This window comes from Pholcus phalangioides, unplaced genomic scaffold (genome assembly GCF_987345545.1).
Source record: "Pholcus phalangioides strain wild (caught in Gottingen) unplaced genomic scaffold, Ppha-v1.0 ptg000010l_1, whole genome shotgun sequence".
In the NCBI taxonomy this organism is placed as follows: domain Eukaryota; kingdom Metazoa; phylum Arthropoda; class Arachnida; order Araneae; family Pholcidae; genus Pholcus; species Pholcus phalangioides.
In genome coordinates this window covers 35,434,345-35,458,716 of record NW_028301603.1, presented here as the reverse complement: position 1 = coordinate 35,458,716, position 24,372 = coordinate 35,434,345, and the positions used below count along the sequence as shown (strand labels likewise).

General features: G+C 38.9%; 1 long non-coding RNA gene across 1 annotated transcript; it reads right to left on the bottom strand.

The window, feature by feature from the left end:
* Positions 1-3,775: 3,775 nt before the first annotated feature.
* LOC149081351 (uncharacterized) lies at positions 3,776-6,964 on the bottom strand. The gene is made up of 3 exons (XR_016193444.1): positions 5,282-6,964; positions 4,050-4,070; positions 3,776-3,812 (listed from the first exon to the last, which is right to left on the bottom strand). It is a non-coding gene; the product is annotated as an uncharacterized LOC149081351 (long non-coding RNA).
* Between the last annotated feature and the right edge of the window lie 17,408 nt (positions 6,965-24,372).

The window sequence follows — 24,372 nt, the reverse complement described above, 5'->3', positions numbered from 1 at the left end:
TCTTTTATAAGACATATATGGTAAGTATATGTCTTATTTATTACATATAATAAGTAGGGATACGTAAATTTCGTATTTACGAAATAACCGCGATAAATGCGAAATTTACGATATAAATGCTGAAATTGATTTTTTTACTACTTTTTTTCGCGAAATCTAGGTAATTTACACTTTTTCAAGTAGAAAGTCGTAATTTTGCTCAGTACATACTTGTGAGCGAGCTTGAAAGGGAAATCACAAGCATCACTTTTTCCCCTTTGGCGTTGTTAGATGTAAATACAGTCGAGTTCGGTTATAACATAGCCCTAGGTGATTCGAGAAGTGTATGTAATAACCGACGTGTATGTTATAGGGAGGTGTTGAAATTAGACTACGTAGCAATGACGTATATGCATTATTGAGATTGTCGTGGAAAAAATAAGCTTATGCCTCACATAATTAATGTAGCATGAATATATAGTTTTTGATTGGTATCTGGAAATTTATTTAGTAAACGAGATAAAATATACAACATGCAGATATTTTTTGAAATATTAATGAGAGAGAGAGATTTTTTTGAGTTTATGCTAATAGTTTTTCCCTTTGAAGTTGACAGTATTGTACAATTAAAAAATATAGAAAAAATAATTCCACTGATGTTCATGAATTCACCAATCAATAATACACTTGAGAATTAGCCACCAGTACTCCACCGATTTCAACTTGAATTGAGACCGCCAATAAAAATATCACAAAGTTATAAAAACAAGTAAAAATTCCATAATTCGAAAAGCATAGACGATACAGTTCTGCACTGGAAGACAGGATTTTATTAAATGTCAAAAATGTTTTACTGCCAAAATGGTTACATCTATTATCGACACACAAGTGGCGCTAAAGTTTGTCAATTATAATATTTAGTGCTATCTGTTGATTAGGAAGTTAACTATTCCATCGATGTATTTTCGCGTTTATTGAAAAAATTTAGGTCTGAGATATCACCCGTGTATGAGGAATGTTGTCCATAAAAGGCTGTTTTTGACTATTTTCCTGGGTTTTTTTTTCCAATATTATAACTGGATTATTTTTTATGGTTAAGCCCATTTTTTTGGTTTGTTATACCCACAGCGTATGTTTTAAGCAAGACATAACAGAGATAAAAATGTATAGACATGAATGGGCCAAATTTTAAGGATTTCACAACCGCATTTTTTATCCACGGGTGTATGCGATTGTATATGCAACTTTTTTGAATTTCGGAAAATGATGCTATAAAAAGCATTTGAAAAATAAGGTTAAATTAATAGAAAATAGAAATACTTTTTTTTAAATGCGAAATTTTTGATTTAAACCGTTTCATTTATTCGAATTGTTTTTCGTGTGTGTGTGTGTGCGAACGAAAGTGGAATTTTTTTCATTTGGAATTCGTTATTGTGAATAAATGCAAAATTTCTGATTAAAAAAAATTTTTTTTGCGAAATTTACGTATTCCTAATAATAAGACATATACTTATAACCGTCTCATTTGCATATTTACACCGAAGTCGCTCTCACCGGCACCACCTATCGGCTGTTTTTGAGGAGTTTTTTTCCGTTTTAAACAAAAACTTCGTTTCCTAGCAATGCTAATCCTGCAAACCGTGTTTTTATTTCGGTTATTTTTCGAGTTTTTATTCATTTTGAAAGTTTCTACGGACTTTTCGCCCACCCTGTAAATTATTTTATGCATTATATGATTTTGTGTAGTTACGTTTTCCCCCCACAATCCCTTTCTTTCCTATTTCGATTTTTTTTCTTTTTGTTTATTCTCAAAAATTACTAAATTGTGTGAAATCGTATTTTATATTGTATAGCGATTGAAATGTTGCAAATGAACTGCGTTGTAACAACCAGTACTGGACCTTGGTGTCTCCTTGGTGGTTTTTATCATTAAAAAATGTATTGTTATAAAATTTATTTTAATATATTAATAAATTGAATCGTGAATTCCCTCTGAAAAAAAAAAATATTTATAGGCTATAACATGTTATATTTATATTATTGTATATATATTTTTTTCAATGTTTACTTACGCCCTAGATTAAAGTCACGAATCGATCAGAATATATTAATATAAAAAAATTAAATCATTAAAAAAAATCATATGCATTTATGAAAAATCTAATAAATTCATTACGTGCCAATCATCGGCTGATACAAGAGGGGGAGGCGATCGTTCTTATCACTCTTCCCGTTCAGTAAAAAAATTGCATTACGAACTAAAAACGACGGAAACGGGCATTTTGACCACAAACCTAATTTGACATGCGATTACACCCGAGCGGTTCATCTCAGGTATTTGAAATTTGATGATTTTTCTCATCTTCTAAAGGCTCTTAAATTTATAAAGTATGAATATTCTAGATTTATTAGTTCACTGTTAGAATGAAATTCTACCTATAGAACGAAGGTAGTGGTCAAAATGACCGCTGTCATTTTGACCACTATAGATGTATTTATTTCAAATGATCGCAAAACAAGCTGAAATGAACAGTCTTCTTATACAAACATTAATATTGGGAGAACTGGTGTTCTATCATGGTGTTTGCTTTTCTCTAGCACCCATTTTGTACCATTCGAAGGTACACTTTTAAAAAAGCTCAACGTCGTACGTAATTCAATTCATTTAAGCCGGGTTTTCCTAGGAATAGAGTTTCTGCGCCGTGAGCAACGTGAAAATGCTAATTGGTCAGAAATCTTGAATTTCAGGTTTTTAACCAATTAGCATTTTCACGCTGCACACGGCACAGAAATTCGACTCCTAGGAAACCCGGCTTTATCGTTTTTATTAATCTTTGCGTTTTAGCTGCATTGCATTCGCTGCTACAATGTTCGCACGATGAAAATAACTTTTATTTTTCACTATTTTAGCCATGGACAGGGTGTTTAGCCCCGATGCCAAGACGATTCTTATCATTTCTTGTTTCTCCACACTGTAATTTCAATGTAGAAGGATTCCGGTGGCCCCCCACCATAGATCCAACCCTGGGAGTTCTGCTAGATGAGGTGGAGATCCATTATTTTACAACATATCATGCTTCCGACTGGGCAAAAAAATCATTCTAACGGTAAAACCAGAGACAATCTACGTCTCTCAAAAATGAAATCGCAGTGAAAGGAAATTTCTGTCAGGGATTATGAATTTTTACTACCCTAGAAATAAGTGTCGAAGATAAGTTTTGAACAAAATGAATTCATTCGGTGCACCTGGCGCATCGAAAAGATGCCTTATTTATAGTATTTTATATTGCTCAGGATTTCGCTGCTATTCACGGTTTTTTCATTTCGCACATGCAATCTCTTCATGACTTTCTCAAGCGTATTATACTTCAAACCTTGTCAGTGAACTGCCAAATTAAAATGAAGCCACGAATCACAAGACCCTTAAAAATCACAGTTAAACCTCTGCTTAAAGTAACAAAACACGGGATTAGTTTTTGTCGTAACAAGCCCTTTTGTCGGAAATTTCAAAAAAAAAAAAAAAAGTGGTATACGAACAATGGTTTTATTGCAGAAATTAGTCAAAGAGACTGAATAGATACTGTTTTTATAAAAAGTTTCGGTGAAGTTTGAAATTGCGGATTGCGTGTTTATGAAATCATAATTTAAATAAATATAATTTTTTATTTGAAAATATTTTAAGTACGCGTTAAAAATATTATTTAATTACTACTAAAAAACAATTGTTGCGATTTTTTCTATACATATTTCGTTCAATGTAAGAAAAATAGAGAGAAAAATATATTAATTATGATACGTACAGCGTTCTTGAAAGCGTCCGATACATGACCGATCTGCAGAAATGCAAGAAATGAAACATTCATGAAGAGTAAAACCGAATGATTGAAAACAGTTTATTTCAATTAGCATTACACGTGCGGATAAATGTTCGTTCATTAGCCATTCATTCACTTCGTCAAGGAGATTTTTTATTTTACTATGGTTATGCAATAAGCAGCACTGAAATAGTCATTACTGAATATACAACAATTTCATCTATAAAAATACAGAACACGAAGGGGTTGACTTACTATGTCACCTAGTTCATCCATCTGAAGAACAAAGGAAAATGATACAATACGTATTAGATGTTGGTTTGATTATGTGTATTGCCGCATGTAAGCGTTGCAAAATTGATATTATACTGTATTTCATTTGGCAAGCTGAGGTCAGAAGAACTAGTTAGTGTGTGTGATCTTGATTCCTCGCAATATATTTATGTTGTTTGAAGAGTGGTTTTATATATCTTTCCCCTAAAGAACTTCTATAGTTTAAAATGCGAAGTGTTACGCACCCAGAGATTAACTACTTTACCACACACCGATCATATCTCCATAGAGTAATTTACTACCGAATGAATTAGATTGGAAATGGAGGTGTCATCTATCAGTAGTCGGGTTGGCCACCCCAGGCTCGTTATGGAAAATAACTTGTTATTTATGTTCTTTCCCAGGATCGCACCTCTGAGCCTGACGGCAAACTTCATGGTTCCTTTTGAAATTTAAGTGCTGTTGAGAAGAATAAGGCAGTGGTGCACACTGCAGCGATGCAGCATGGAACTCGACACAGATTGATTGAAAACAGGAATTTCAGGGTTTTTTTTAAACCAATTCGCGTAGAGTCCCATGCTGCATCGCTTTCAGTATAGGGCCAGTATGAATTCTGCCTAAGAGATTCCTTAAGTGCCTCAAAGTGGTTAGAAAATCTGTTCTTCTCGCCCATTACTGAACAAGGTGGTGGTTGTCCTGACCTGTGAGGCTTCAAATGCCAATTTTTCAGAAACGACATTTAAAAAAAAAGAAAATATGTCATTCCATTGCAAATCAAATGCGAAAAAGTTCGTGTCAATCGGTTAGCTTGTCCTTTCTAAATAAAAGAGGTTATAAATTATAAATGACAGTGTGAAAGTACTGAAGAGAAACAAATTTTGAACAAGTTGTTCTCAGATTGAAGATTCTCAGTGAAGTTTTAGCAGCCTATCCTTAAGGTTAAAACAAAACACTATGGCATCATAAATTCTGAAATTTTGTAGGAACGTTTATTCGATACGTGAAAAGGATCTCCCGCTTTAGCAAATGACAGACGAAAAGTATTTTTTTTAAGTGTCAAATTCATATTTTTTTATAACTTTTAAAATTGGAAAAACTAAAACCAAATTCATAATATTTTAAACAATGGTATGATGTCCATATTCAAAGTACATTTCGCTAACAAATTTCGTACAACGATTCCTATAAAATTTTATACTATTTTTGAATCTTACGGAAAAGCTGAAAAACTGCAAACTGGAAAAATCACGTTTGAAGCGTTTCCTTTTCCCTTGTATACAAGGTGATTACTTGTCTCTTGGCAGCAAATTACTGGCGGACCGTTGATCCTAAACGCAAACATCAAATTCAGGAAAAGTATCCAAATTACAGTATAGCCCTCAGATACGTCATTCATATTTCAAGGGATTGTATAGTTATTAAAATAAAAAATATATAATAAACTTTTTATATGGCCATCTTGTTCCAAAAAACCGTAAATAGAAAGTTGCTGCCCGGTCTCTCCTGAGGTCAACGAAAAATCTCCCACGTTTCTAAATTCAATATTCGTTGAGATAATTGAATGAAAAAATCGCTGAAAATGAGGGAAAATATTTCCCTCCGCATAAACTTATTATATTTCATTTTTAGCGACTTTTTGAAGTCGAATATCGCAGCGAATATTGCACTTAGAAATATGATTATTTTTGTCCTTAGGAGCGACCGGGCAATAAATTTATAATTGGGTTTCTTAGGACAGGGTGAGCAAATAAAAAGTTAATTTTTTTATTATTATCATGCTTAAACAACCCCCTTCCAACATGAATGACGTATCTGAGGTCTGCACTGTAATTGATTTCTTTTCTTATTGATTTTAGAAGAAAAACAAAGACGAATTAATATGAAATTTTTCGCATTTTATTTGCGTCAAAATGCATTATTCTTCAAAGTCATTTCTGAAAAATCAACTTTAGAAGTGGTGACGTCCCTTAATGCGCCATAGAAAGGATTGTATATAAAATTACCATCAGGTGACGATGAGGAAAAAAAAAAATTCCGTTCAACAGATTGATTATTTATTTCTTCCCCAAGTACAAAGAGCAATGGACTATCTTTTGACAAGCTCTTAACATGAAGACATAAAGGAAATATAATGGATGCTTGAAGATGTTTCGTAATTGCGACCAGTGAACATGACGTTATCTCCGGAAATAATGGAAACAAAAACCAAATTGTCCAATCGTTGCCATTTGTCGGAACAGAGAGCATTTTGGCCCTTTCCATCCAAGGCAATTTTAATTTATCCTTCGACAACGGAACCCATAGTGTTCCGAAACGATTGGCAGGTTCGAGTTTTCAGTCTACAGTGTGAATCTGACCTATTCGGCCAAACGAAAGGAATGGGGGGAGTTATAGCAAAGCGTCATAGATACTACGTAGTAGTATATCTAGAATAAACTGCTACGCAAAGTATATCTAGCAGGTTTTTGTTATAGATGAGTCCAAGCGGATCATGAAACACACCACCTACCCTGTCCTATATTCAAACCATTTTCGAGTTATGGTTCGATTATGGGAAAAAAAATGCGTCGTCTGAAATAACCAGAATTTGTGAAGTTTCTGAGAGACCCGTACGCAAACCAATCATCTATTGGAAAGAACAGGAAATATTCTTTAGGAGGCGACACCAACTTCAACGAAATATCTGGTTTTAATGGCGAGCTACAAGCGCTAAAAGAGCAGCAAGTTCAAAATCGAATTGCCACCAAAATTTTAATCGCCACTTCCGCAAACACCTTCCAAACAACAATCGGTCAAATTTTCCACACGGTTCAATTGTTCATTCCACCAGCTTCCAGAGAAAGAGCTTACAATAAATCATATCGGTTTTCTGGTTCAGGGGAAATTTAGGTTTTTGTTCGCAATTTTTTTTTTTTTTTTTCATCACTGAAATTTTTGTGTACAATCAAATTGCCGTCAAAATTCCGAATTTTCGCCGAATATCTACTACGACAAACGCTGATTTCAGTGACGTATATTGGAAACAAAAGACTAACTTTCTCCTGATTAAACCGATATGATTTGTTGCAAACTCTTTCGGAAGCTGGTGGAATGGGCAAAGTTTTTGGCGAAATTTGACAGATTTTTTGTTAGAAGGGTGTTTGTAAAATTGACGATTAAAAATTTTGGCGACAATTCGATTTTGAACTTTGCCAATCTTTCAGCGTTTGTAGCTTACCATCCATTGAAACCAGATGTTCGATGAAATTGGTATCGCCTTATAGAATTTTTTATGTTCTTTTTGAATGAGTGCTTAGTTTGCTTATAGGTATTTTACAAACTTCTGAAATGCTGGTTTTTCCAGGCTTGGTACATTTTTTTTTCCATAATCGTAACTCGAAAACGGACAGGGTTGGTGGTGTGGTTCATGACCCACTTGGGCTCGTCCATTACCCTCTTTCGTTTGGCAGAAGAGGTCGGATTTACACTGTATTTAAAACAAACGTTGTAATTAGTAGTTTAAATAGTTCAATAGGAATACAAAATACTTACATTCTTTAAAAAAATATTTTAAAGCAGATATCGTGAGAACATGATGATAAACCAATCTCAATATCTATATGCAAAGTATATATATTATAGTTACTATTTACTGTAATTTGCTTTTTAATGAAGTTGATATCAAAATGAATGATGGTACACTGAACAGCCAAAAAAACTGGTAAACCTGCCTAATATCGTGTAGGGCCCCCGCGAGCCCGCAGAAGTGCCGCAACACGATGTGGCATGGACTCGACTAATGTCTGAAGTAGTGCTGGAGGTAATTGACACCATGAATCCGGCAGGGCTGTCCATAAATCCGTAGGAGTAAGAGGGGGTGGAGATCTCTTCTGAACAGCACGTTGCAAGGCATCCCAGATATGTTCAATAATGTTCATGTCTGGGGATTTAGGTGGCCAGCGGAAGTGTCTAAAGTCAGAAGAATATTCCTGGAGCCACTTTGTAGCAATTCTGGACGTGTGGGGTGTCGCATTGTCCTGCTGAAATTTTCCAAGTCCGTCGGAATGCACAATGGACACGAATGGGTGCAGGTGATCAGACAGGATGCTTACGTACCTGTCACCTGTCAGAGTCGTATCTAGACGTATCAGGGGTCCCATATCACGCCAACTGCACACGCCCCATACCATCACAGAGCCTCCACCAGCTTGAACAGTCCTCTGTTGACATGTAGGGTCGCGCCGTACTCTGATTGGTTCCATATCTCTTTATTTGCATACGCATGCTTGTACCAATTTTTTTGACTCTTCAGTTTATAATATGAATACATTGCTATCAGTTTTTTTTTCTTTGCTTATTCATATTGCTCATCATTAATTTTGATATCAACCTCATTAAAACATAAGTTGTAATAAGTATTAACTACGATGTATATGTACTACGCTACATATTTCAGCTGCCTATGGCGCTGGTATTGGTGTGACAACAATACTCAATTTTCCAACTATAGTTGAATCCCGTTTTAACGAATACCGTTATAGCGAAATCTTGTTTTAACGAACATTCTTCGTTAAAACAAGTTTACATAAGAACAATGCAAAAACCGGGAATTTGTTTATAACGAAATGATTTCTGTGGTCTCTGGGAGTTCGTTATAACGGGATTCGACTGTAAAACTTTTGGGGCACACACACTAAAACATATCCTGTCTAAGAAGGTTTGTTTTTTCAAACCTCGACCGCTAAGTCGGTCGTAAGGGGGGAAAGGTTCAAATGGTATTTGGGGCAATCATCGCTGATCACAACCCTGAAGTAATCTATAGTCGAATCCCGTTATAACGAACGTCAAGAGACCGGAGGAATCACTTCGCTATATCAAAATTTCGTTATAAATGAATTCCAGGTTACCTAGCATTGTTCCTATGTAAACTTATTTGGGGGATTAGAAAAGTGTTCGTTAAAACGAGATTTTCGCTATAATGGTATTCGTTAAAACGGGATTCGACTTTATATACACTCATTGCCATAAAAATTTGAGCACCCAGAAGAAGTCGTCAAAATGAAACGAAATTTTACACATGTAAGTACTACGTTGATATAAGTAAGTGATTAGAAAATCCAAGAAAAAGGATCATTTATTGCAGGAAAAAGTACAGATAAACGGAAGTTTTAGTACTCTGTTGGACCCCCTCTAGCGCGAATGCACGATGCGATACGAGCGGGTATTGAGGCATACAAGTTCCGTATGATGTCCTGAGACATCTCGTTCCACAGTTGCTGTAAATGCGCCTCTAGTTCGACCAACCTCGTAGGGTGTCCAACTTGCCGTCCCAAATTATCCCAAAAATGCTCGATTGGTGACAAATCTGAGGATAGAGCAGGCCAGGGAAGGGTGGTAATGTGGCGGAGACAGTCTTGTGGCATCCTTGCTGTGTGTGGCCTAGCATTGTCTTGTTGAAAAGTGGCTCCTGGGAGCCCTGCCATGAGTGGCAACACACGTGGCTGAAGGATGTTATGGACGTACCGCTGGGCTGTCATTGTGACATGGATCAATATTAGGGGTGACCGTATATCGTAAGCAATAGCACCCCGTACCATGACACCAGCTGTGGGAGCGGTGTGTCGCTGTAAAGCGAAGGCAGGATTGGAGCTTTCACCACGGGGCCTCCACTCACGAACACGATTGTCATCACTGCTCAAGTTGAATCTCGATTCGTCGCTGAAGACGACCTGGTTCCATTCCGTTGCAGTCCAATCCCGTCGTGCTCGACACCACTCCAAACGGAGGCGTTGGTGGGTGGGTGTCATTGGCAGCACACGTAATGGGCGCCGCGATACCAGATGTCCTTCAGCCAGGCGCCTTGCGATGGTTCGGGAAGACACAGGGGCCCGTAGTGAAGCTACTGCCTGTGTCTGGATGGCGGCGAATGAGGCAGTTGGCTCTACGCGTGCGTTTCGGATGATGTGACGGTCTTCTCGACGACTGGTCTGTCGAGGGCGTCCTGAACCTGGTCACCGTGTAAATGACGTCTCTTCTGTCCATTGGTCCCAACACCTCCTCGCAGTAAAATCCGAACGGCCTAGTTGACGAGCTACTCGCCGAGCTGACCACCCAGCTTCCATCATCCCGATGATTCTTCCCCTATCGATCTCTGACAACTGCTCATATGGTCTTCGACGCCATTAGCGTAACGGCATGTCTACCTCAGCATTTCCTTTGCAAACGATTAAATACACTCCAGCAAGCTCTGCTTACATGTTTTATACTTCAAGGAGAACGAAGTTCAACGCCCTCTAGTGGCATTACGCAATGCGCAATCACGCTGTTTTCTAATCATTTGCATATCTGCCCGACATGTACCTTCAGGCGAACTTTCGTTTCGATCCCACAATTATTTCTTGGTGTGCAAATTTTTATGGCAATGAGTGTATATATATAAACGAATGTATGTCTGTCTGTTTGTCCTTTATGCATTACTACACCATTCATCCGATCGCCATGAAACTTTGGGAAGTTCTTGAGTACACTCTGCGAAGGTTTCTGGCATAGTTTTTTTTCCTTTCATCTCAGCAACGCGCGAGGGTAAGCTAGTAGATAATAAATTTAGTCAGTATTATATTTTTATAATATAGAGACTCACTAAGACTCGATTTCTCAAAATTCACCCCCCAGGGGATCATGAGGGGTTCAAATGTTATACAAGGGGATGATCGCCGAGCAATTTTCAGGTTACTAGATCCACGCATATAACAGCTAAGTTTGATCATATTATGGGCAATTTTTTCTCAGCCACCTCGTTGGGCATTTTGCGTGTTGTGACCTTGCATTTGTACTTGTAATAATTTTTTTATATGTGAGTGTCATTGATGTGTTTGTAAAGTATATGTTTACATTAGAAACTCAATAAGGTTGGTGTGTGTGTATGTTGGATTCTCAGAAAAATGCATGTTCGGGGACATTTATCACTGAATCAACTAACCCAATAATATTTAAGCATGCAAAGTAAGGAAATAAATGTAAGGATAATTCATCTCTGCGTGTCTGTTCATTCACTAGTACATTACTCACTTTCTTGATTGTTGAAACAGAAATAATGGATCATTACTCACAAAAAAAACACGATTTTCAACACATTCTGTGATGTCTATTGTAAGAAATACTACCGAAACGAAGTGGCGTACAATGATTATACGGAGATATAGAATATGAATCGAATCACATTTGAATAAACACGCTTACTTTCTGTATTGAATGGAAACCAAATAAAACATATATGGATGAAACATCTCACACAGTATATGAAAATTCTTAAATTAGATGCGCAAGAAAAATGTGAAAACAATTAGGCTAAAACACACGCATATACAGGGTGGGCAAAAAGTCCGTAGAAAATTTAAAAATTCATAAAAACAACAGAAATAAAAAAACGACTTTGCTAAGTCAGGGGAATTTTTTTGACAGGGGAAAAATAACTGAAAAAAAGTTGATAGATGGCGCTGATGTACACAAGTCAAAGAAATACGCAAATAACGAACAGAATGCCTCCAAATTGTTTATTACAAGCAGTATGTGCTCCACATGACCACCACAGGGGATAACACATTGCGAGCGAGTCACAAATCCAGCAACGGCAGATTGCAGCAGGTCTACATACACGGTTTACAACGGTGAACTGTTTCTCTATTAGGCGAGCAAGTTCTTTTCCCACCGTCTCATTTGCATATTTCCCACAGAAGTCGCTCGCACCAGCATCTCCCATCGGCTGTTTTTGAGTCCCTCCTCCCCGTCTTAAAAAAATTCCCGTGACCTAGCAATGCTAACCGTGTTTTTATTCATTTTTAAAGTTTGTACGGACTTTTCGCCAACCTTGCATTTACATATCTACAGTGCCGTAACTACCCATTCTGGGCGTCTCTTCCAAGTGGGTCCCGTGCGAAGCACCTGTTACGCCTGCGTAGTTACGGCACTGTACACATATATATATATATATATATATATTTGAGAAATAAATCAAGTTGGAATTTTAAGTAATCACTACTCACGAACTGTGCAAACATGAATTTTTTTTTTCCATTTTTTGTGACATATCATCTTGAACTGCGTGTTATAACGACTTCTCGAGAGGTACTGTGAGCGATTTCCTCTCTACAGCTCATATACAGGTTGTTCCAGAAAGGACTCCACAAGTTTGAAATGGAATAACTTGAGAATATATATTGTGATTGCAGAAAAAGAGATAAAGCACGTAGTTCATTTTCGAAGCTTGAAATTTTGGAAAAAAACACCGGCTTGTGAAATTAGTTGCAACTTTGGCTAATGGTCGACACCGCCGTCTCGGTGTAATGTTTCAATGGCATATCGTTGGGTTAAATACTATATCTAACCTTCAATATCAGGGGGTTGATATTGCCCTCTGCAGTGTTAGTCAATACACATCTAGATGCGTGATTCAATTCACGCGTCTAAATTGCATTGTACTCTTCGAAATTTCGTTGAGGAGTGAAAAAATCCTCCAAATTTTAGGTAGATCTCCATATTTAGGTAATCTTAACAGAGTTATTTCTCACTGATAGAATTAATTTATAACGACCGTTTTACGACCCTTAAAGTTTCAGAGAAGAGTGAAATTATACTCTTCAAATTATATTTCCGGATAACACTAGAACTCCATAAACTGAGATCAAATCCCATTGCGATGGGATTCGAAGCGGTCGGTTTGCTTAGCAATGATATTCCTCTGAGAATTTCTAATGAATTGATACACGCAAGAACGTGCTGTGCGTGTGCATATGGTAGCTCTAAACGTTAGGGTATCGTTCCAAAGGTCTGACTCTTCTCTACAATGTCTCTAGTGCAATGGATGCATATGCTTCGCAGATGAACCATCAAGCTGATTACAGCGTTTGAGGACTTTGGCTGTAATGGAATGACCTTCAAATGGCCCAATAACAGAGAGAGGTGAAATAAAACGGTTGTAGTGCTATCTGTTAGCTAGTATTACAACTAATTTTACGAACCGATGTTTTTCAAAATTTAAAAATTTAAGACTTTTCATCAAACTTGGCACTTTTATATTTTTCTATCTATCACCGTTTCCTAATTCAATGTCCTTCTAATAACTTTCAGTACTTTCTTCATAGCAGTAGCTATCTGTGAAACCTATATTTGTATATAATAATAGGTTAAGTTAAACTTGATTACTTTCACCTGCAACTCATTACTTTTTCTCACTTCTTGGCTGCTCCCGTTTATGGGTCGTCGTCTGACGGAACTTTTCGAAGTTGCACGTATCTCCGGCGTGGACTTGTGTGAATAAACAGTCTTGAACAGATTCGACTTTCTGATCTCTTTCCTATATTCTATTTCGGCCACCAGGATAGGCCAATCTTAATTTCTAAACTTTCTCAATATTCTCATTCACTGAATTCTTTCAGTGTTGTGGCTTACGATCTTACACAGGCGTAAACATGAAGGTCTGCCCGCTCCTGGTCAGGCCCCTAGCGATTTCTTGAGCCTTGAGCAAGCTAGCGAAACTCGCTCTTGAACATGGCGATGTACGTCAGATATACCAGAATCGTCTAATGTCGTTGTTGGGAATGAAATACATTGCACTCCTATTCCACGAGACCGGGGATCAGTGAAGTGTCAACGGGAGGATGGGGAGGGGTTGTCCGTTAGGGGACGTTCCACTGTATATGGATACGTAATATATAAGGGGACACATGGCGTTCAAATGAAAATTGAACTTATTACTCTATATTTCTTGCTAAAAATGTTTTAATGCATTTCAGTATCAATATAATATTAATTTCAGGTCTCTTGGTTTGAAAAATACGTATTTCAACAAGCTTGGTGCCTTATTTATACACCAAAAGACACCAAATTGGAACAGCCATTTTTTTTTTGCCCCCTGCGTCTCAAACTTCATTGAAAAGCACCATTTTTTTTGTTTTTTTTGTTTTGTTTTTTTGCTCAGTACGCATATATCAATGAATTGTAGCATGCATTTGTATTATGAGTAGCCATTAATGAATTAAAACGTACAAACATGTTTTTATGGCACAAATTTGCAAATTTTTCATAATTTCCATCTCTGTTGCCAAAATCATCATGAAAATAAAACCACACGGTAAAATGAATGCTACAGTTCATTGATATATGCCTACTGAGCAAAATAAAAAAAATATATTCTTTTAAATGAAATTTGAGACACAGGGGACGAAAATTGGCCGTTCCAGTTTGGTGCCTTCTGGTGTATAAATAAGGCGCCAAGATTGTTGAAACACATGTTTTTTAAACAAAGAGACCTGAAACTAATATTACATTGATTCTAAAATGTCATTAAAGCATTTTTAGCAAAAAATACAGAGTAATAAGGAATTTTCATTTAAACGTCTTGAGCCCCTTCCCCCCCCCCATTCCCTTAAAAAATTAAATGTAAATTATGCATTGGCTACGTGAATTTGGCGAAATATTTCGCGGACCGGCACTAGTCCGCCGACAAGCGGTGGAAGAACACTGATCTCTGAACTATTGTCACGTCTGCTATAACCCATTCACATACTTACATCCTGGAATGACAATAATAATAAAAATAATTAATTGATCTAAATCACAGTTTCTCAAACTTTTCGTTTTATCGCCCCTTTTCAGAAATTCTTTTGCTCTCATCATCCCTCCCCCCTACTCAAGCGAGCCCATGGGGTACTCGTAGCTTCTATCGCTCCTCCGGAGCATTCTGTCTCCCACCATGGGGTGACATTGCCCACTTTGGGAAACACTGCTTTAAATGATGCAATTTTTCCAACAGAATTTGTTACTTTATTCGAATACGGGAAATGCCTACCATTTAATGGTGTGTCCGGAAAATTCACCGACCGACAATTCACCGAATGGAAAATTAATCGCTGGGAAAACCCACCGACATCAGTTCGACATGTGTGAATGAACGAGGGAATGAATGATCTCGAGTGAGCTATGAGTGAATGAGTGAAACCGGCCTGTCACCAGAGAGCTAGTTCGCTCTCGCTTACTCACTCACAAGGTATATAACTCAGCCGATCCCTAGGTAGCTCATTCTATCACTAACTCATGGTGTCGCTCCCTCTGTCACTCACTCACCCATGCCGCTCTTTATGTTACTCGTTCACTAGGTCGCTTATTATATCACTCGCTCCTTAGGCCACTCACTCATTAACTGGGTCGCTCACTCTGCTGCCCCCAGACTAGGTCGCTTATTCTCTCACTAACTCACCAGGTAACTCACTCTGTTGCTCTTCGACTAGGTCGCTCATTCTATTACTAACTCACCAGGTCACTCACTCACTCATTAAGTGGCTCACTCTCACTCGCTTACTCACTGATTAATAGGTTGCTCACTCGATCACATGCACGGAATCACCAGGGCACGCACTTACTCATTAGGTCACTCATCCTGTCACTCGCTCACTCACTCACTAGATTCCTTAGTCTACCACGTTTTTTTTTGTCAGTTCATCACTGAGTCTCTCATCATGACTCATGACACTCATTCACTAGGTCGTCCATTCACTCACTAGGTTACCTACGCTATCTCTAGGTCGCTCACTCTGTCACTCGCTCATTTACTAGTTTGCTCATTCACCAACACTAACCCTCTGTCACTTATGCACCAACTACTGTATCATTAACTGATTCCCTCACTCGGTCATTACTCGCTCACTTTCTGGCTCAGTGACTCGTGTTGAACCGTTCTCGGTGAATTGCAGGGAATTGTTGGCGAATTTTCCGCGAACCCTTTAAAATTTGGTAATGCCATTTGTATCATATATGACACCGCATTTTATTTCTATATAAATTGAAAATTACTGTAATTAAAATCTCACGTAATTCCAGGAAACACAATATGGAGATGCAGGGTTAACAATTTAATAACATAGATCTATATTGAAATATAGTAGACTCTCGATAATCCGGCCATGCGCTAATTCGGCCTGTGTCCAGTAATCCGGCGCTTTTTTCTTCTAGCCACACAAGAGGAAAACCTGTCACTGCATGTTCTGTACGTAGAAGTTTACACAGGGCACGCCGCTTTAAGTGATAACATCGGGATTCGGTGATGCATACAACAATAACCGAATGATAACTATATCCGACCAAAAGCAAATACAATCGCCATACCTCCAGTTTAACGAAAGAGACTCGAGTTTTTTTGTTTTCCATGAAACTGGTTACGAAATATCCAATTTTGCCGTTTTATTTTGCGATGTTGTTGTAAAACAGGATATTTTTGCTTTAAGATAAAATCCTGCGCTTATTATTATTCAGCCATTATGAAGAGTCTGAATGAAATCATCGCATTGGATAATTATTAATTGATTTTTGGAATTATGATAGTTTTTTTTAATGTACGATATATATATATATACTAGGGGGGCAAAGCCCCCCTAACGCCTACGGCGTCCAACCCCCCTCTCCCAACTCCTCCAATGGAGCTAATTACTCGTCACATATTTTTTAATTATAAAGGAAAATATTCCTCAGGCACTCCAAATGCCAGCGAAATAGTCAGTTCCCATTCTGATTTCGATAAGCAATGCACTGCCATCATAAATACAACAGAATACTCGATGCACCGCAATACATACGTGATACATACACCATGATAGGCAATACAGCACAATAAGTAATGCACCACTATATGCAATGCACCACCATATCAGCAATACAGCAAATTAAGTAGCGATTCACTATATACGGTGTATCACAACACGCAAAGCACCAGTATCGGCAATAAAGAACAATACTCAATCCACCACTATATGCAGTGCACCACAATACAACACAAAACGCAATGTACCAACATCAGCAATACTGCAAAATAAGTAATGTACCATGATAAGGAATGCACCACAATACGCGATGCATCGCAATAGGCAAAGTACCATAATATGTACCACAATACACCGTAAGCACCGTAAGCTATATTACAATAAGCAATATAGCACAATATGCAATGCACCACAGTACGCAATGTATCGCATTCAACAAAACACAATAATACGCAATAAGCACTCTGCGTTGCAATAAGCATTACAGCATGCGATGCGCGATGCACTACAATATGGAATGCACCACTATTTGCAGTATGCCGCAATAAGCAATACATCCCAATATGCAATAAGCACTCATTAAAATAAGCAATACAGTATAATATGCAATCCACCACAATACGCAAACGCGATGCATCGCATCAAGCAAAGCAGAATAATACGCAATAAGAACTGCATTACAATAAGCAATACAGCACGTTATGCACTACAGTACGTAATGAATAACGGTAAAAATCAACAACCAGCAAAATCCGCAATGCACTGCAATCAGCGATACATCGCAGTAAGCAATATACGACAATACGTAATACAGACTGCATCGAACTGCATTATAATAAGCAAAACAGCATGCGATGCACTAAACTCATCATTGTATTGGCAGTGCACCACAATAAGTAATACAGCCCAATAACAATACCCACTGCATTACAATAAGCAATACAGCACAATACGCAATAGTGCACCACAATAAGCAATACGATGCACTAAACTCATCATTGTATTGGCAGTGCACCACAATAAGTAATACAGCCCAATAACAATACCCACTGCATTACAATAAGCAATACAGCACAATACGCAATAGTGCACCACAATAAGCAATACATCACAATACGCAATAGTGCACCACAATAAGCAATACAGCACAATACACAATAGTGCACCACAATAAGCAATACAGCACAATACGCAATAGTGCACCACAATAAGCAATACAGCATATATTGGAGTGCAGGAACACGATGTACTACGTAATGCATACAATACGCAATGCACCACAAAACGCAATACACCAAAATACGCAATACGTACTGCATTATAATAAGCAATACAGTACGCGATGCACTGCAACACGTAATGCATAACAATACGCAATACACACCATAATAAGCAATACAGTACGCGATGCACTACAACACGTAATGCATAACAATACGCAATACACACTATAAGCAATACACCATAATAAGCAATACAGCTCAATACGCAGTAAAGCACTATACATCGCAATAAGCACCGCAATGCGCCATAAAACCACTGAAACACAATAAGCAAGCGATACACTGTAATCAGCGATGCACAACTATTTGCAGTACACCAAAATAAGCAATACAGCCCAATACGCAATGCGCCACTAAGCAATAAGCAATACAGCCCAAAACGCAATGCCCCACAATAAGCAATACAGCCCAATACGCAATGCGCCAGAATAAGCAATACAGCCCAATACGCAATGCGCCACAATAAGCAATACAGCCCAATACGCAATGCGCCACCATAAGCAATACAGCCTAATACGCAATGCGCCACAATAAGCAGTACAGCCTAATACAAAATGTGCCACAATACGCAATAAGCAATACGCCCAATGCGCCACAATAAGTAATACAGCCCAATACGCAATGCGCCACAATAAGCAATAGAGCCCAATACGCAATGCGCCACAATAAGCAATACAGCTCAATACGCAATGCGCCCCAATAAGCAATACAGCCCAAAACGCAATGCGCCACAATAAGCAATACAGTCCAATACGCAATGCGCCACAATAAGTAATACAGCCCAATACGCAATGCGCCAGAATAAGCAATACAGCCCAATACGCAATGCGCCAGAATAAGCAATACAACCCAATACGCAATGCGCCACAATAAGCAATACAGCCCAAAACGCAATGCGCCACAATAAGCAATACAGCCCAAAACGCAATGCACCACAACAAGTAATACAGCCCAAAACGCAATGCGCCACAATAAGCAATACAGCCCAAAACGCAAGGCACCACAATAACTAATACAGCCCAATACGCAATGCGCCACAATAAGCAATACAGCCCAATACGCAATGCGCCACAATAAGCAATACAGCCCAATAAGCAATACAGCCCAAAACGCAATGCGCCACAATAAGCAATACAGCCCAAAACGCAAGGCGCCACAATAAGCAATACAGCCCAATACGCAATGCGCCACAATAAGCAATACAGCCCAAAACGCAATGCGCCACAATAAGCAATACAGCCCAAAACGCAATGCGCCACAATAAGTAATACAGTCCAATACGCAATACAGCCCAATAAGCAATACAGCCCAAAACGCAATGCGCCACAATAAGCAATACAGCCCAAAACGCAATGCGCCACAATAAGCAATACAGCCCAAAACGCAATGCGCCACAATAAGCAATACAGCCCAAAACGCAATGCGCCACAATAAGCAATACAGCCCAAAACGCAATGCGCCACAATAAGCAATACAGTCCAATACGCAATGCGCCACAATAAGCAATACAGTCCAATACGCAATGCGCCACAATAAGTAATACAGCCCAATACGCAATGCGCCAGAATAAGCAATACAGCCCAATGCGCAATGCGCCAGAATAAGCAATACAACCCAATACGCAATGCGCCACAATAAGCAATACAGCCCAAAACGAAATGCGCCACAATAAGCAATACAGCCCAAAACGCAATGCGCCACAATAAGCAATACAGCCCAATACGCAATGCGCCACAATAAGCAATACAGCCCAATACGCAATGCGCCACAATAAGCAATACAGCCCAATAAGCAATACAGCCCAAAACGCAATGCGCCACAATAAGCAATACAGCCCAAAACGCAAGGCGCCACAATAAGCAATACAGCCCAATACGCAATGCGCCACAATAAGCAATACAGCCCAAAACGCAATGCGCCACAATAAGCAATACAGCCCAAAACGCAATGCGCCAGAATAAGTAATACAGCCCAATACGCAATGCGCCACAATAAGTAATACAGCCCAATACGCAATGCGCCAGAATAAGCAATACAGCCCAATACGCAATGAGCCACAATAAGCAATACAGCCCAATACGCAATGCGCCAGAATAAGCAATACAACCCAATACGCAATGCGCCACAATAAGCAATACAGCCCAAAACGCAATGCGCCACAATAAGCAATACAGCCCAAAACGCAATGCACCACACAAGTAATACAGCCCAAAACGCAATGCGCCACAATAAGCAATACAGCCCAAACCGCAAGGCGCCACAATCAGCAATACAGCCCAATACGCAATGCGCCACAATAAGCAATACAGCCCAATAAGCAATACAGCCCAAAACGCAATGCGCCACAATAAGCAATACAGCCCAAAACGCAAGGCGCCACAATAAGCAATACAGCCCAATACGCAATGCGCCACAATAAGCAATACAGCCCAAAACGCAATGCGCCACAATAAGCAATACAGCCCAAAACGCAATGCGCCACAATAAGTAATACAGTCCAATACGCAATACAGCCCAATAAGCAATACAGCCCAAAACGCAATGCGCCACAATAAGTAATACAGTCCAATACGCAATACAGCCCAATAAGCAATACAGCCCAAAACGCAATGCGCCACAATAAGCAATACAGCCCAAAACGCAATGCGCCACAATAAGCAATACAGCCCAAAACGCAATGCGCCACAATAAGCAATACAGCCCAAAACGCAATGCGCCACAATAAGCAATACAGCCCAAAACGCAATGCGCCACAATAAGCAATACAGTCCAATACGCAATGCGCCACAATAAGCAATACAGTCCAATACGCAATGCGCCACAATAAGTAATACAGCCCAATACGCAATGCGCCAGAATAAGCAATACAGCCCAATGCGCAATGCGCCAGAATAAGCAATACAACCCAATACGCAATGCGCCACAATAAGCAATACAGCCCAAAACGAAATGCGCCACAATAAGCAATACAGCCCAAAACGCAATGCACCACAACAAGTAATACAGCCCAAAACGCAATGCGCCACAATAAGCAATACAGCCCAATACGCAATGCGCCACAATAAGCAATACAGCCCAATACGCAATGCGCCACAATAAGCAATACAGCCCAATAAGCAATACAGCCCAAAACGCAATGCGCCACAATAAGCAATACAGCCCAAAACGCAAGGCGCCACAATAAGCAATACAGCCCAATACGCAATGCGCCACAATAAGCAATACAGCCCAAAACGCAATGCGCCACAATAAGCAATACAGCCCAAAACGCAATGCGCCAGAATAAGCAATACAGCCCAATACGCAATGAGCCACAATAAGCAATACAGCCCAATACGCAATGCGCCAGAATAAGCAATACAACCCAATACGCAATGCGCCACAATAAGCAATACAGCCCAAAACGCAATGCGCCACAATAAGCAATACAGCCCAAAACGCAATGCACCACACAAGTAATACAGCCCAAAACGCAATGCGCCACAATAAGCAATACAGCCCAAACCGCAAGGCGCCACAATCAGCAATACAGCCCAATACGCAATGAGCCACAATAAGCAATACAGCCCAATACGCAATGCGCCAGAATAAGCAATACAACCCAATACGCAATGCGCCACAATAAGCAATACAGCCCAAAACGCAATGCGCCACAATAAGCAATACAGCCCAATACGCAATGCGCCACAATAAGCAATACAGTCCAATACGCAATGCGCCACAATAAGCAATACAGTCCAATACGCAATGCGCCACAATAAGCAATACAGCCCCAATATGCATTAAGAATTGCATTGCAATGATAAATACAGTACGCGATACACTATAATGCAATTAGCAACGCACCACAATAAACAATACAGCACGCGATGCACCACAATACATATAACTATATGCACAATACAGTACAATACGCGATGCACCACAATACATATAACTATATGCACAATACAGTACAATACGCGATGCATCACATAAGCAATGCATTAGAATAAGCGATACAGCATGCGATGCATTACAATACGCAATGCACCACTATTTACAGTGCCTTGCAATACAGCATAAAACGTAATGCACCACAATACGCGATGTATCGCAATAAACGAAGCACCATAATATACGCAAAAAGTACTGTATTACAGTAAGCAATATATCACGCGATGCGCTGCAATGTGCAATGCACCACAATAAGCAGTACAGCATAATGCGCAATGCACCACAATAAGAAATACAGCATAATACGCAATGCACCACAATGAGCAATACAGCATAATACGCAATGCACCACAATAAGCACTACAGCATAATACGCAATGCACCACAATGAGCAATGCAGCATAGTATGCGATGCATCGCAATAAGCAAAGCACTATAGTACGCAATGCACCACAATACAGCACGCGATGCACTACAATATGCAATGCCCCGCAATCAGTAATGCACCATTATTTTTGCAGTGCCAGAATAAGCAATGCAGCATAATGCGCAAGTATTCATCCTCGACTCAAAATGAAACCTCTCAATTCCCCCTTAAAGAGATCTGTATAATGCCCCGCCCTGGGTACCCGGACCCTGTGTGTTGGGAGCACTGGTGATGTATACATACCTCTGGGTACATGCACAAAACTTGATCCCTACAGGTCAAGCGGTTCCCGATGTCCTCAGGTGTTAAATGAAAACTCGCCCCAAAATCGTAACCGACTTCCGTCACTCAAAAACTTCACCCACTTCCGTCACTCGGTTGCTTAGCAACAGGCCCTTTTCGAATTTGTTTGTGATTTTATATTATAGAATAGATATATACGCGTTCCATAGATAACCTAAGAAAGCCTTCCGACTGAGTAACTGTGAAACTAAAAGAAACTGACCAAGAACTGAAAGGAAGGGTTTTTGCGTGTGTTTTTTACATTTCATTCGTCTCCACTATAGGTGAGCCATTGCAAAAGTGACTTCATACGTACATGAATTATAGCTGTTACTGCTGTCCAAATAGAGGGCATTGTGAATCGAGTATGGAAACGATAATCGACAAACAAAAAGGTTGAACCTTCTGTTCTTCTACATGAGGCATCTTCGACCCGTTGCTCGCGAGCACCGCCGTGCCCTCTTAAGCACCCATAGTGTTCCACGCGCGTGAACGATTTCGTGTTCGCGAGCACTTAATCAACGTCTTGATTAAACACCTTGTACAAATGGTATTCAAGGATTAAAATCATCCTGATTTCATGCTTTCTTACGTCAAACTTGTCTCTCGTAAGGGTGCTCTTCATTTGATGATGGCTACAAGCAGTGCTCGCGACTAGAAGAAAGTTGAATACCTCTGTTCTGTTATGCTAATTTATCGAGGTGGGGGAATGTCTGGTTCAACATTATCGTCAAAATGCACAACACAAACTTTTGACGTAAAAGAAAAATGATAACATAAACCGAAATTCTGATAAATATTAAAGTAATTTTTATCCGTGTCATAATATTAGTCTGTTTTGTACTTCGCGAAAGTCATAACGACATCCGCTTGCATGTTAATATCCGCGATTCTGATAAGTGACTGTTGTATTCAAATGGGCTTTTTCAACTAACTTTCAGTAATCTGGCACACCTTGGTCTGATATGTGGATACCGGATTAGCGCGAGTCTACTGTATTCTAAATATTAAATATTTATATTGTGTGCACAAACCGCTTCAGGTGTAGTCTGAAAAAAAAAAAAAAAATTAACGATGGGCGTATGAGACATAATACACGCAAGCATAAACAGTAATCTAATGATCATGAAAAATGCTCTAAAGTCTAAAATTGTTTAAAATCATGAAAAATGCTCTAAATTGTTGAAAATCATGAAAAATACCCCTAACATGATTGAAAAACATTAAAGAAAAATGAAGTAAAACTACTGAAAATCGTGAAAACATTTTTTTCTATCGCGTAAAAATAGCGAGGTGTGCAAAATGCATAAAATGTATTCCAAATCATAGATACCGTTGCCTTAATCATGATTATTGCAAAAATTTTAATGGAATTCTTCATCCTTAGAACGTTCTCACATTTCTAATTTTTACAATCAAAAAAACATTTTCTATATTTACAACTAGCGAAAATGGCCGGCGCTGCCTGGGTTTTCTTTAATTGCTGGGAGGATTGATAGAGTGACAAACCTTTAAAAAGGAATGAATACTAGCAGCATCAGAGAAGTGACAAACCATTGTAAAGGCATATACATGTCTTAAGGCAGGAAAACCCCAATAATTTCCCGCATTTCTACAGTAAAATCGGTAATTTTAACACTGATTTCTATGGTGATCATCCTTTGCCTTGAGTGATGCCTCAAAGTGATGCTGATGATGATTCTGACGACTATTGAAAAAGTGGCAAACCATTGTAAAGGCATAAACTATTGTAAATATATACTGGCAGAGCATTAAAGAAGTGACAAACCATTGTAAAGGCATATACA